Source organism: Pinus tabuliformis, chromosome 1_1, assembly GCF_031772625.1.
Source record: "Pinus tabuliformis cultivar Carrire ecotype Pingquan chromosome 1_1, CPIR1, whole genome shotgun sequence".
In the NCBI taxonomy this organism is placed as follows: Eukaryota; Viridiplantae; Streptophyta; class Pinopsida; order Pinales; family Pinaceae; genus Pinus; species Pinus tabuliformis.
Genome location: NC_142297.1, coordinates 587,989,686 through 588,003,486, shown reverse-complemented (window position 1 = coordinate 588,003,486; position 13,801 = coordinate 587,989,686).

Here is a 13,801-nt window from a genome sequence, read left to right as displayed (position 1 = left end):
AGTGGGATCCCTTCACACCTTCCTCTACGGAGTTTCATTCTGAAGGATATCCGTCTAACAACTGTGATTAAGATGGATATAGAGAAGTTACGCATTAGACAACAAATGTTGTTGGGCCATCTGTGGACTGCTCATCTCCCAAGGTTTCCACAAATCTTATGGCTTTAGTATGTGTTGCTGGAGATAGCTTATGAACAAATCTTATGTAAACCTCAGAAGACATGGTATACCAATTTTTTAACTCACTCTTTGCCACCTAAGATGTCCAACTTCGTTTTGTAGAAGATGAAAGTGATGTTGATACTCTCAAAACGTTTTTATTGCTTAGCAGTGTCATCTTTTCCAAAATATAAAGTGTTTTAAATGATCATCAATGGGATTTGTAGCCACTTTGAGGTGATGAGAGAGTGAGGCATTATGCCTAATTTTTTGTAATGGGTTTTGTAATGTAACCAATTTGAAAGAAGCAATTTTCCTAAACCATCTTGACAATTCCATGTAAACTTGTCCAAAGAGTATTTTATAAACTCTTGGCAAGTAAATTGCTTCATTGTAATCTCAATAATGTCAGCTATAGATGCAAGTAATGGTTTCATCGTTCAAGCTCTGAAGAACAGAGGTGAAGGAGACAAAGAAGATGTTTCAAAGAAATTGCATTCAGTTGATTAATGATTTGATACTTTTGGAGACCAAAAGTTATCTCCGTGGGGATGTGTGATCCAGGAGGATCCTCAAATGTTGACATGTTCTGGTCAGCCTAAGATACAACCAACACAATCCAGCCAACAAAGAACTCACATGGAGTTTTTCTAATGAAAAGGGAATGAAGTTAATATGTCTTCATAGGCTTGGAAAATATTCTTGTTGGTATTTGGGAAAAATGGCTATGTAAAATGATTAACATATGAGATAATATTCTCATAATAATGTATTTTATAATTAAAAAAATGGATTATTGGAGCAAAGCCATGTGGGCTTGCAATCCTTAGTCTCAACGAGAGAGTTGTGGAGGAAGTTGAGATCCTTAAGGATCGTTGAGAGATTTGTTCCAATCAATTCCCTTGGGATATGCCAAAGTCCTAATCAAAGGGGATCTTGAGATATATTGTGTCCATAAAAATATTTAGGTGGTTTAGATGGAGACCTTTTAAAAACCCTTCCTGGGAATCAAGAAGAGGAGAAGAGAGCTTGTGGAGAGCTTCTTCAAGGCTTATTGATTCAGAGATTTTGTAAAAGAGAAGTACATTGTAGATCTACTTATTTTTCCCTTTTTCCTTCAAGGATCAATAAAGCAGGTTCATGGGATTCATGAACCCGGAGAGGTATCCAGGGAGGTTCTCATGAACTTCGTTATCAAATTGTTTGTGTCATGTCTCTATCTTGATTGCTTATTATAGTTTTCATATGTTTTGTTTGTATGTCTTTAAGCAATGATGAGAATGAATATTGTAAGCCAATTTTCCATTATGTTTTAGTGGAGAATTGAGAGATGAATTGAATTGAAATCTGAATTAGTAGCTAGGGTACTAATTTCATATCAGGGGGCTACACTTGTAACCCCTCACATTAGATTAAGGAAGTGAGAGTCCCATGAGGAATCTATAAATAAAGGAGAGATGAAATCATTTTTTCATCATCGAATTGGATTGGATTAAATTTGTTTTCTTTGAGTTGAGTGTCTGAGGGTTTTAAGACTCCATTTTCATTTGCCTATTTTTGGTGGAGGTGGTCCCACCCTATCTAGTCTTTCCTTTTTCTGTCCTGTCACAACATATTCTCTTGGAACAACTCAGGTCTATTCTAGCTAGTAAAGAAGAAGCTTTCTATGGTTATTTCATTGGTCAATGAACTTTATCAAGAAAAACAAAGATCCATTCCTGAGGAATAACCTCTTGAATTTTCCCTGAAGTTGACATCAAAGGGTTTTGAGCACAACGAGTTGTTCATATGGTGGCAAGGCACATCTAGGACACAAATCTCACAGGAGAAACCCTCCCGAGTCACTTTGAGGGAAATGTTAAGGATCTGGAGCACCATTTCATGAACCAAGGATAACATAGATCTCCTAGGGCATGAATTGAATCTCAATTTCTTTTCTTGAAGTTGTTCGAAGGCCATTTAGGGAAGGGGTTTGTCAAGCAACAATACTTTGAAGAAGTGATACCTACTCTTGGACTGGAAGATTAATATAAATGTAGATTGGTCCACTATTTTACAATAGTCAACCAGTGTACCCAGTACTACCCTCAACAAGGAAAATGGTTGAAGAAGGATTCTCTGCATCAACCTGATTAGGGTTTTTGCAACAATAAACATTGATCCAATCACATCTCTCCCATGGACTTAGAACAACGTGTTAGGTAGGGTAGAATAGACTGGCCAAAACAATGAACAATAGGCAAGAAAATCTGGGAAGCAAGTCTGTAAGGGTAGCAAGGGACCCAGTTCAGTTAGGGCATCACTAGTACAACAAAATTCTTAGTTAACTATTTCATAAGTTGATTTAAGTTGTTGCAGGATCAATGTTGATTGAAGTTGTTGATTTATAGTTGATTGTTGCATTAACTAGGGTTCATTTGTGACTAGCAATATTAAAGGGATTGATATTGTTAGGGTGTAACAACCCTAATAAATAATTGTTAAAGTGGAACTAGAGTAATCTACTAAAGATTTCATACTTTCTAAGTATCTTGGTGATATTTCTTATTTGTCCACTATTGCATTTTAATTGTCATTGGGAAAGTTGTGAATAATATTGTTTTATTAGTGCAATATATTCCATGTTTTGAAACCCTAAGGGCCAAAAAATCCCCTTGGGACACTACATGAGATAGTTAGTTCACGTGAAGAAATTTCCTCATCTAGTGACAACCATCGATGGCATGGTTTCCTCTCGAGTGGCACAACTAGCCTTCCTTCAACAAGACTATTTTTTGCTGGACAAGAAAAGGGGCACTTCTTGCCTTTGAATTTCACTGACTGGAATTGATGTATTTTGAAAGCAATTAGTTAGAATTTCACTTGGTTCCAAATATTTTGTTAATGCATGAGAATGGTAAGTGGCACTCACCAGCAAAATAGGAATAAGAAAGCTTCTCTGCTCATATCCATATCCATCACCATCACTATCTTTCATAGATTTCACACTTGTTGGTTCTTCCTAGATTTTCTTTACCTCTAACTCCACAACTTTAGTAGGTTATTGGCCCCCATCAACCTTCACTTTAGCAGTTTGTTGCTTAACCTTCAAATTATCATAATTCTCTGTAACATGTGATTCGAGATCAATGGATTTCTCTACTACATACTGCATTGTAGGTCCCTTGTGTACCTTTAACACAAACAATGGTTTAACTTGCATCCTCTCATGGCCATAGTCAATGTCCTCAATTTCCAAGTCTTGGGATTGAGATTCACAATTCTCTTCTAGCTTTTTCTCTTCCCCTGTCACACTCTAATTCTTCGAGCTTGCAGGGCACATCAACCGAGGGTGTAATTCAAGATCCTATTCATTGAAATACCATGAGATTCAAACTTGCAGTTCTCATCAACTGAACACTGGAACTCAACATCACTCACCAAACTCTGCCCATTTGATAAACACTATTTAGGTTTCTCATCATTCCCAAACCTTTTGTGAACCCCATTAATATTGTAAGGTGGAGACTTTGAGTTACCAATACAACCAGGTTCAAGAGATTGATTTCTTTTATTATTTTTGGGAGGGCATAGCCATATAGGTTGACCTGGGTGTGCCTTCATCCATGCTTTAATTTGTTGTCCCTTTTCTAGACTGTACTTGACCTGATCTTTAAATTGTTTCAAAATGAACTCAAGATCACTGGCCAAATTTTTCCCATTTAATAAACATTGTTTAGGTTTCTCATCATTCCCACTTATTTTGAACTCCATTAATATTGTAAGGTGAATATTTTGAGTTACCCATACCACCATGTTTAAGAGATTGATTTCTTTTATTCTTTCTGGGAGGGTATAACCATTTAGCTAAGTTACAAGAAGCGCCGAAACATTTCAGAGTTTCTAAAATGGGTACATTTAGAAAATTCACCTCCCAAAAAAGGAAATGTCAGCCGAAACATGTTTATATATCTAAAAAGAAATTTATAAATAAGTGAATAACACATTATCTTGTAAGGAAAAAAGGAATATGACCCATAAATGACAATTTAGAAGGAAAAGCAAGTCTATATTAGCTCTCATAGATGATTACATGATGGTTGAGTTTCGGAGTTTCAGGTATAGGTACATCTCGAAATGCAGGGTTCTTAGAAGTTTCATGCAACATAGCCATGCAGGTTGACTTGGGTGTGCCTTCATCCATGCTTTTTAACTTGTTTCCCTTTTTCTATACTGTACTTGACCTGATCTTCAAATTATTGCAAAATTCAGTGTTCTCATTCCCCAAGGGGGGAACTAATGCTTGTTGCGACATTTTCACATAAGCCTCTAGGCTGGAAGGACAACCAACTCTGATACTACTATAGTCTCCCTACGGAATTTTTTCCCTTAGGGTTTGATAGAGCACATGACAAAATACTAATATCATAGTACTATTCTTAATTCTTGCAGATAAAATTGAAAAGTAATATCAGTCTTAGTAAATAGTATAACCAATGAATTAATTCCACCAGCAGTACAAGCATGTGCTACTAGTTGACCAAATACATATTGGATTATAATTCCCAGTACTACTAAAATTCAATTCTACAATAATTAACAATAATCTTACTGTCCTAGGGATGTTATTTTAACCTTCATATAGCACGTTTTTTGTAACGGGTCCTGTTATCCACCACTTTCTTTGGTAAATTGCTTCTCAAAATGGTGTTATTCATGTCCCTTAGGCAAAATTCATGGATTTTCAAGGTTTTTTTTTTTTTTTCCATGTCTTTAGAGTTAGTTTATCCACGTGGTTTGGATAGTGTTCTAACCACAATGCTCTTCCTTTAGGAGGGTTGTAGTTATAACATTGTACAATAGTGTTAGGTATAATAAACAATGCCATCCTTTAATGGTTTGTACAATAGTGTTGAGGGCACACTAGTATTTGTGGAGAGAGATATGGTGCTCTAGGGTACACTAGTGCTCTCTTTTCCATATACTATCACAGGTGCACAAATACATACTCTCTCTCCTTTTTACCTAGATAAACAAATGCTAACAACTTTGTATTTTGCAATGACAAGGATAACTATGTATTGGAGCTAAACTTTGAGCCCTTCAAGGCATCCTTTCCTTACCCAAAACGTTCATCTTCTATTGGTAATGGAATTCAATTTTTGAATCGACATTTGTCTTCAAGACTATTTCATGATAAAGAAAGAAAGTAGTCATTGTTGGATTTCCTTCGAGCACACAAATACCACAACCATGTCATTTTTCTTTCCTTGGTTAATATATTGCATCATTATGTTTGATAGTTAATTAATTATTCTTCTATGCACAATAAATCTGTATCAAATAGCAGAGAAGGATGGCCTCACTGTTTCAGTGATATATAATATGAATTGATTAAAAATTCACAAGGCTATTTCGATTCTCATCTTTCTATTTCACTTCTTTAGTGAAAACTATATATTCAAATACAAATTCAATTCAAATCAAACTAAAATAGAGAAGCCTAATTATGAAGATGTTTCTCCCTCCACTACCTTTTAATGACATTATTTTTCTGAATTATACTTGAATTTCACTAATAATAACTTGGATTTCTATATCGCTTTTAGCACCAAATTGACATCACGAAAAACATACGAAAATCCTATTAAATATGACCTAAAGGTGATTCAAAGAATATCACCTTTAGCCTAAGCACATGGCAGAGTAATTTTTGAGGTGTGAATTTTTATTAGAGACATAGTTTGTTTGTTTGTTTTGGTTAGAAAATGGGTTTTCTCTTGGTTTTATGTGACTTTCAATTTTTCATATGTAGCATGTTGAGAAATGGGAAAGAATAGTGGGACATTTATCTTGTAGAAATTGATGTTGAATGAAATGATACAAAGTTTAACCAAGCTACAAGCCGCTTTGGTAAAGGTAGAGGGACATCTTAAAAAACTGCCTAAGAATACACCACATACATAGTTTGAACATATAAGGCAACATATGGCTTTTTCTTTTGCAGATATGTTCTTTTTTGAATCCAAGATATCATAGAAAGAAAATATTGATATTGGAGAAATTGTTTGAGGACATCATTGAGGTCGATCTTTCTGATGTCCTACTTGATTAATACCTTCTCATGACAAAAAGGCTTTAAATATGAATTAATATGTTCTTGAAACAAATCAAATTCAAATTTTATAGATATAAAAGATAAAAACAAATGTCAATGCCTTTGTTTGATTGTTACTTGACTCTAGTGTGGGCAAGTTACAGGAAATGTGATTGGAAAAAGGATGGGGAGATAATGCAGAGCATGTCTTGGATATGATTCATTTGTTGTTGGAGATCCTTCAAACACCTAAGCCATCGACTTTGGAAATGTTTCTAGTAGGGATTCCTATGGTTTTTAATGTTGTGATTCTTTCACCTCATGGTTATTTTGGGCAAGAAAATGTTTTAGGAATGTCAGACAAGACATCGATGGTCAGGTAAACACATTTTTTATAATTGCAATTTCTATTCTATGATATCCTCTCTTTATCGTTGGATTGTATTTTGAATGTTACTTTTGATTTTGTTTTGTATTTTAACTATGAAATTGAAAATAATTGGTATCATGTCCATTTAAACAACATCCAAAGCTTGAAGATGAAATTAGTTTACACAATATTGATTGAAATCCTTGTAACAATTTTGTGTTAAAAAAAATCATGACTATTAGAAAAGTTTACTTTGACGTAGTTATTTGAGCACATGTTTATATACTTGACCAAGTTCATGTGTTAGAGAATGAAATGTTGTTGTGAACAAAATGATAAGGATTAGAGATCACACCTCAAATTATTTGTTTTCATAAGTTATTTACAAATTGAGCTTTTTAGCATGTAACTTAGTTGACATGATTGTGCCTAAGCTTTTCCCGAAGGTTGAATACTAAGTTACTAAGGTGTTTTTCTCTATAATGACATTTCATTTTCTTTGTTTATACAGGTCATCTGGCCACATAGTGGCCACTATTGCTCAACCGAAGAAAACTTGTTCGAGTTTCATGCTTTTGTGGGGAAAAATGGCTTTGACATTGCTGACATTGAGGTATATGTCATATAAATCCTTTATAGTATATTTTAGTGCTCACCGTCTTTCATATCTTACACTCTGCACTATATCTTCTTCTTCTTCTTCTTCTTTTTTTTTTTTTTAGAAAATGAACTCAATATTGATGGTAAGAAGCAAGAATTGAAGAAAGAGGAGAACAATAACATTGGAGCGACAAATGCAAAAAGAGAGAGAGAAGAAAATTGGTCTAGTGATACCCTTAGAGTCAATATCTTGCATAAGACACACACATAGAGATTGATGGTCAAGTCTTCAAAGTTGGTGAATTCACTTGCAATGTTTTGACAACACAACAATAGCGTTTTGAAGCGATGAAACGACATTGCATGTGTAAATTGTAGTCCAACCAATATTAAGTTGGAAACTCATATTGTAATATTTGACATTTCATATAATATAATTTATGTGGTTGAAATTATTTATAGTTGCACTTGATATTGTTTAGTATTGTAATTAACATATGTAGCTTTGTGTTTTCATATTAGATGAACATGTATGTTGTATGACATTTTATTTTTTTATTTTTTATTTATTTATTTATTTTTTAATTTAGTCGTAAAATCATACTAATTAATCTATATTGATTAATAATGAACACACAAAATCAATCTAAAACTAATAAATAGTTGTTTGTATTGATTAATGATGAACACAAATAAAATGAATATACAACTAAATTAGTCGTTTATATTGATTATTAATGAAAGTAAATGAAATGAATATAAACTACTAAATTAGTGGTTTATATAATGAATATGAAACTATAAAAAACGATAAATGACTACTACAAATGATAAATTTGTGATTACAAATGCCGACTAAATTTTGCATATATACGACTATTAGTAGCTAATTTACAGTATTTTATAACATGACCAAAATTTAATCATATTTTTTTGGTCATTAATTGGTTTCAAACGATGGCTAAAATTTCCATATATATGACTATTAGTAGCTAATTTACAGTACCTTATAACACGCCCAACATTTTGGTCATTAATAGGTTTTCTTGGATGATCATATAGTAATATATTTTGTCATTAATTGTGGCAATTAATGACTAAATTTAATGACTAAATATACTACTAAATGATAAAATTAAGACAACCAATTAATGACTAAGCTAAAAACTACTAAAAGTTAGTCGCGTTATAAGATACTGTAAATTAGCTACTACTGGTCGCCTACTGAAAAATAATCGTTTATATGCAAATTTTAGTCGTTTTTTAAGTAACTAATTAGCCATTTTTGTACTAGTGAAAGGTTGACTGGTCCATGGGGTAAAGGAGATGCTTCTTGAAATTTAGTGGTTGAGGAAAATATTCAGGCCAATGTTTATTTGAGATAATACAAAGACCAAATGGGAACAAACTTTATGTAGTAATTGCAAGATCAAGGATGTAGTAGTATTGGAGGGACAAGGAATAACCTCATGACACCGATTTTTCTAGTCGCAGTTGTATTCAGAGCTAAATACTTGACAAAATTGAATACAAGAACATAGTAATTCGCATAGTATTTTTTGACGAAATGTGCAAGTATTTGGTCAACTCCTTGTGCTAGCTTTGTGTATAATAACTCTTTTGTTGGAACTTTGGGCACACTTAGTCTGAAAGCTCTGTTGTCACGTTGTGCTTGATCTTATAGGCTTACTTGTTTCCATGGATATAATGACAAACATATATTAGAAGAAACAATAGCGCAACAAAAACTAGTGGAATGTATTTTCTTGAGGAAACCTGTACAACAATGCTCAAAAGAATGCTAAATTAACTATGCCATAAACAATCATAAACATTTTAATAGGAAATAGATGATCCTGTTATATTATAAGCATTACCAATGTGAATAGGAATGGTGCAACTATGAATGCAAGAATCAATATGCTTATATCCAGTTTACATTACGAATTGTTGACAAGTGACAAAAATCCTCTTGTAACAAGTTAGTATGTGGTCAATGAAAGTTCCATTTATATTTTTTATTTTGGTTTTCTATGCCTGTATATCACCTGTAACAAAAGTCTCGATTATCGTTGTGGTTATGATTATGCATGGTTAGATGTGTCCTATGCTTGTATGAAAAAGTAAATAAGTTAATATAGTAAGAAATAGTAATTACAGAGTGTTTGAAGTTCAGGCTAAAGAAGAGTCTTATAAACATTTTTCTAAATTCTCAATGATATCATAAATAATTCAATAAGTGAAGTTAAGAACCTCAAGGATCTATTTTCCAAAACAAGATCTGTTAGAAAAATTGGGTTTTGAAACCCTTTATATTAATGCAAAATTTTATAACAGAAACGTTCTGTTTGATAGACTCATTCAATGTGTACATTGAGATGTTTGATTATAAAAATATTGTCCTAATAGGAGAACAGTATGGGAAATGTGAAGCAAATGTTCTGGGGTCGATTATATCTTATATTCTAACTTGCATAGTCTTTAGCCTTTGTTGTGCTAGAACCTCCAATGCTGCCACGGGGATCTTGGCAATAAGGGTCACAAGCCCCTATCAATAGCCAAATGCCTTGATTACTCATGTGCAATCTCGAGAAGCTGCTGAGAGAGTTCGTGAGCATTATTGAATAGCTACTATGTGGCATCAATGTGAAGACCCGTTGTGAGGTGGTGCCACGCTTGTGTCAGATAAGAGTTGTAGGAGAGCCTATGCTAGCATGCGAGGAATTCGTTATCTAAAGATAGAGAAGCGCTAGGGGATAGTAAATTCCTCAATGTAGCTATCACCCAAGCTCAGAAGTGGTAACATTGTGGAACATCTTAGTATGTATTCAATAGAGTGGTGAGGTGCTTGTTTAAATCTACAAGCGAAATGAATCCCTAAGACTAGGTTGCAATCGAGAGGATTAGCTCAAAGTAGTTGATACAACAATACACCTGGTATTTAGGGAGACTGAAAAAATGTTGACTAAGGGCTTTCCATGCTACAAAGCTAAAGAGCCATGACACAACCATCCTTGAATAATAAGAAAGGATATTCATTCTAGAGCAAAGTGGCAAAATGTTGAATTTATAGAAAGAATTGGATAAGGTTTATCCTGTTGTAGTTAGAACCATGGGCGGGAAAACTTTTGATTGATGCAATGAGATTCCCTGTTGCAGGATTTCACATTGGAGATGTGATATCTATGGGGTTCAAGCAACGAGGTGGGTAATAGAGAGTTGGGGGCACCGTGTAATAGTTGCATAATAGCATAAGAAAAGTGGTGGTGAAAGTCACTTAGTTCAATGTCAGGAGGTTGGACGCTTTGTGTTCGTAGTCACCTCGTGTTGGTAGTCATGTGGTTGGAAGGTCGCATAGTTGGGAGGTTACAATTTTTTTTTAACAAAATGTTTTTGGAACTGATCTATGACTTAATTCTTGAAAAAGAAAAGAAATGTTTAGGGCTTTTGTTTTTGTACATTTTGTTATTAACAAAAAAAGTAAATCCTTCTTGCACATCTGATAACAGGAATGAAAATTATTCAAATTATTTGTTTCATGCAAAAAAGTTATAGAACAAAAGAATAAAGTGTATTGAATTTTCAGTAACTGATTCTTAAAGTGAGAAAACTACAAAATTAATGTCCAGAATGTGAGCGATAATTTTTTTTTTAACTTTTTATAATATTGTGTCAGTCACAGTCGGTAGGTGGATAGTCAAGTGATTTTTGTTTTATAATTCGTTTATTTTATGGCAACCTTGACTATAACATAGTGGGTTGGTTTCATTATGTTGGGTACTTTGATCATCGACAATCCTGAAGTTGGGGGGTCAGGTAGTTCAAGAGTTGTGAATGTTGAGGTCGAGAGGCCAACTAAGTTGAAAATCAAACAATGGCGAGCTTGGGAAGTCGGGCCAATGATTTATAAAAAAAATTCTAGTGATTATGTGTTCTAAGTCGGGTGGTCGAAAGGTCAAGTAGACGAAAAGTACAAGAGGGGATTTTTTTTTTTGTTGGGCCAATCAAACAGTCGAGAAGTCAGATAGTCAACTACTTTTTTATTTTATGATTGATTGATTGTATTACGACCTTGACTATAGCATAGTCTGGTGGTTTCATTAGGTCAGGTAGTTTGACTGTTGAGAATGTTGAGGTTGGGAGGTCGGGCCGATTATATATTAAAAAAAGCATAGTTACTCCTTGTTGCTAGACGAGTGGTCTGGAGGTTGGGTAGTGAGAAGGTTCTATTGATTTTTGAAAAACCATTTATGGATCCAAATTTTGACTTATATTTCAAAAAAAAAAATTGTTTAAGGGTTTTATTTTTTATTCATTTCATGATGTACAAAAGAAAAAAAGTCCTCTTGCAAAATTGATGGAAGTGATGCAAATTATTCTGTGAATTCTTAAATTAAATGTTTCATACCAAAAAATCACAGAACAAACAAATAAATGAGGCTAGATTTTCAGTAACTGATTCTCAAAGCATAAAAAGTACAAAATTGTTGACAAGATTGCAACATAATTTTTTTCAAGGTAATTGTGTAGTCGTGAGGTCCAATAGTCGGGCTTTTTTTTTGTGATTTCATTTATTCTATCGCGACCTATAATAGACCATAGTCAATTGAATTCATTAGGCCTGATAGTTTCATAATGCAACAACGCTGAGGTCAAGAGGATTGTTTATAAAAAAAAAATCGTACTCAACTAGACATTCTACTCATGTGGTTGGAAGGTCCTATACACTACAACAAAACCAGTGATTTGCGCCAAATTTAGCGCCAGATTTTAGTGCATTTTTTTTGTAATTGTGATGAGCAACCTGGCACTAAATCTGGCTCTATTGTACAATTTTTAAAGCGTCCTTTTTTGCACCTGATTTTGCATCCTTTTTCACGCTAGATTTTGCATCATTTTTTACACCAAACTATGCATCATTTTTTGCGTCAAATTTTGAACCAAGATTTGCATCTTATTTTATGACAAGTTTAGCTTATAGTTTTGTGTCATTTTTTGCATCTATTTTTCATTCTCTTTTGCTTCCTATTTTGTGTCATTCTTTGCTTCCATTTTTGCACCATCATTTGCATCAAGTTTACACTGTATTTTGAATCCAATTTAACGTCTTTTTATGCATCCATTTTGTGTCAGTTTTTGCATCTAGTCTTACGCCAGGTTTTGTATCTAGTCTTACACTAGTTTTTGCTTCTATTTTTGCACCAGCTTTGGTGCCTATCTTTGCACCATGTGTTGAATTTGATTTAGCACCAAATTTTGCATCCATTTTTGTACCCATTTTTGCATCTTTTTTTGGACCATTTTTTACATCCACATTTACATTTGATTTGTCTCCATTTTTCCCATCTCATTTTGCACCATATTTTGCGTCATTTGTTTCATCCAATTGTGCATCATTTTTAACACCATCTCTTGCATCTAATGTTACATCATTTTGACATCCAAATTTGCATTTATATTTGCATCTTATGTTGAGTCATGTGTTGTGTCCACCTTTGCATCTTATTTTGTGTCTAATGGTACATTCAATTTAGAGTCATTTTTTACGTCTACTTTTGTATTTGTTTTTGCACCAAGTTTTGCACCCAATTTTAAGCTATTTTATGCCCCTTTTTGCACCATTTTTTTGTGTCTACTTGTGTCCAATGTTGCACCATTATTTACACCGACTTTTTCATCCAATTTTGCATTTTTTTGGTGTCTAGTTTTACATCGTTTTCACCATCCAAATTTGCATCTTTTTTTGCCTCATTTTGTGTCCACATTTGCATATAATTTTGTGTCTGAGTTCGAGCCTAAATTTGCATGTGATTAGGAATCATTTTTTACATCCAATATGGCATCCTTGTTTCACCTTTTTTCAGCCCCATTTTGCATCTTGTTTTATGTCTTTTCTTACATCTTTTTTTTTTTTCTTTTTTTGCACCCAAGTTTGCATCCCAAATTTACACCATTATTTGCATCATCATTTGGCATATTAATTTATAACGTTTTTTGCTTCTTTTTAACGCTCAACTTTGCATCTTATTTTACATCTAGTTGTTGTCTTTTTTTGCATCTAATTTGGTGCCCATTTATGTGTCCTTGTTTTTGCCCAATTCGATATCCTTTTGTATGCCATGTTTTGTTCCCTTCTTTGTGTCAACTATTGCACAATTTTTCACTTCTAATTTAAAACACTTTGTATGTCAATTGTTTGCATTTTGTATTAATTCCTAGTTTAACATCCAATTTTACTTTCAATTTTGCATTCATGGTTACATCCGCATTTGACTTCTTATATAGAGTATATTTTTCTTTACATATATGACCCCCTTTATAGATTCATAGTGAAATATATGATAGTTTCTAAATATCATTAAAGCAGATATCACAATTCAAAATCATTTGTAAAGAAATTTAAGAGAAATTGACAACATCCATCCAAAAAAATAACAATGTGTCATTAACAATTTTCAAAACATGTATAAAATAGCAACATAATACTAATAAAATCAGTATTATTTTTAATCAAAACAAGTAAAATTCAAATATGATTAACAAATCAAAATATTTCATGAATATCGTTATTCTACGATAAATTAACAACATACATA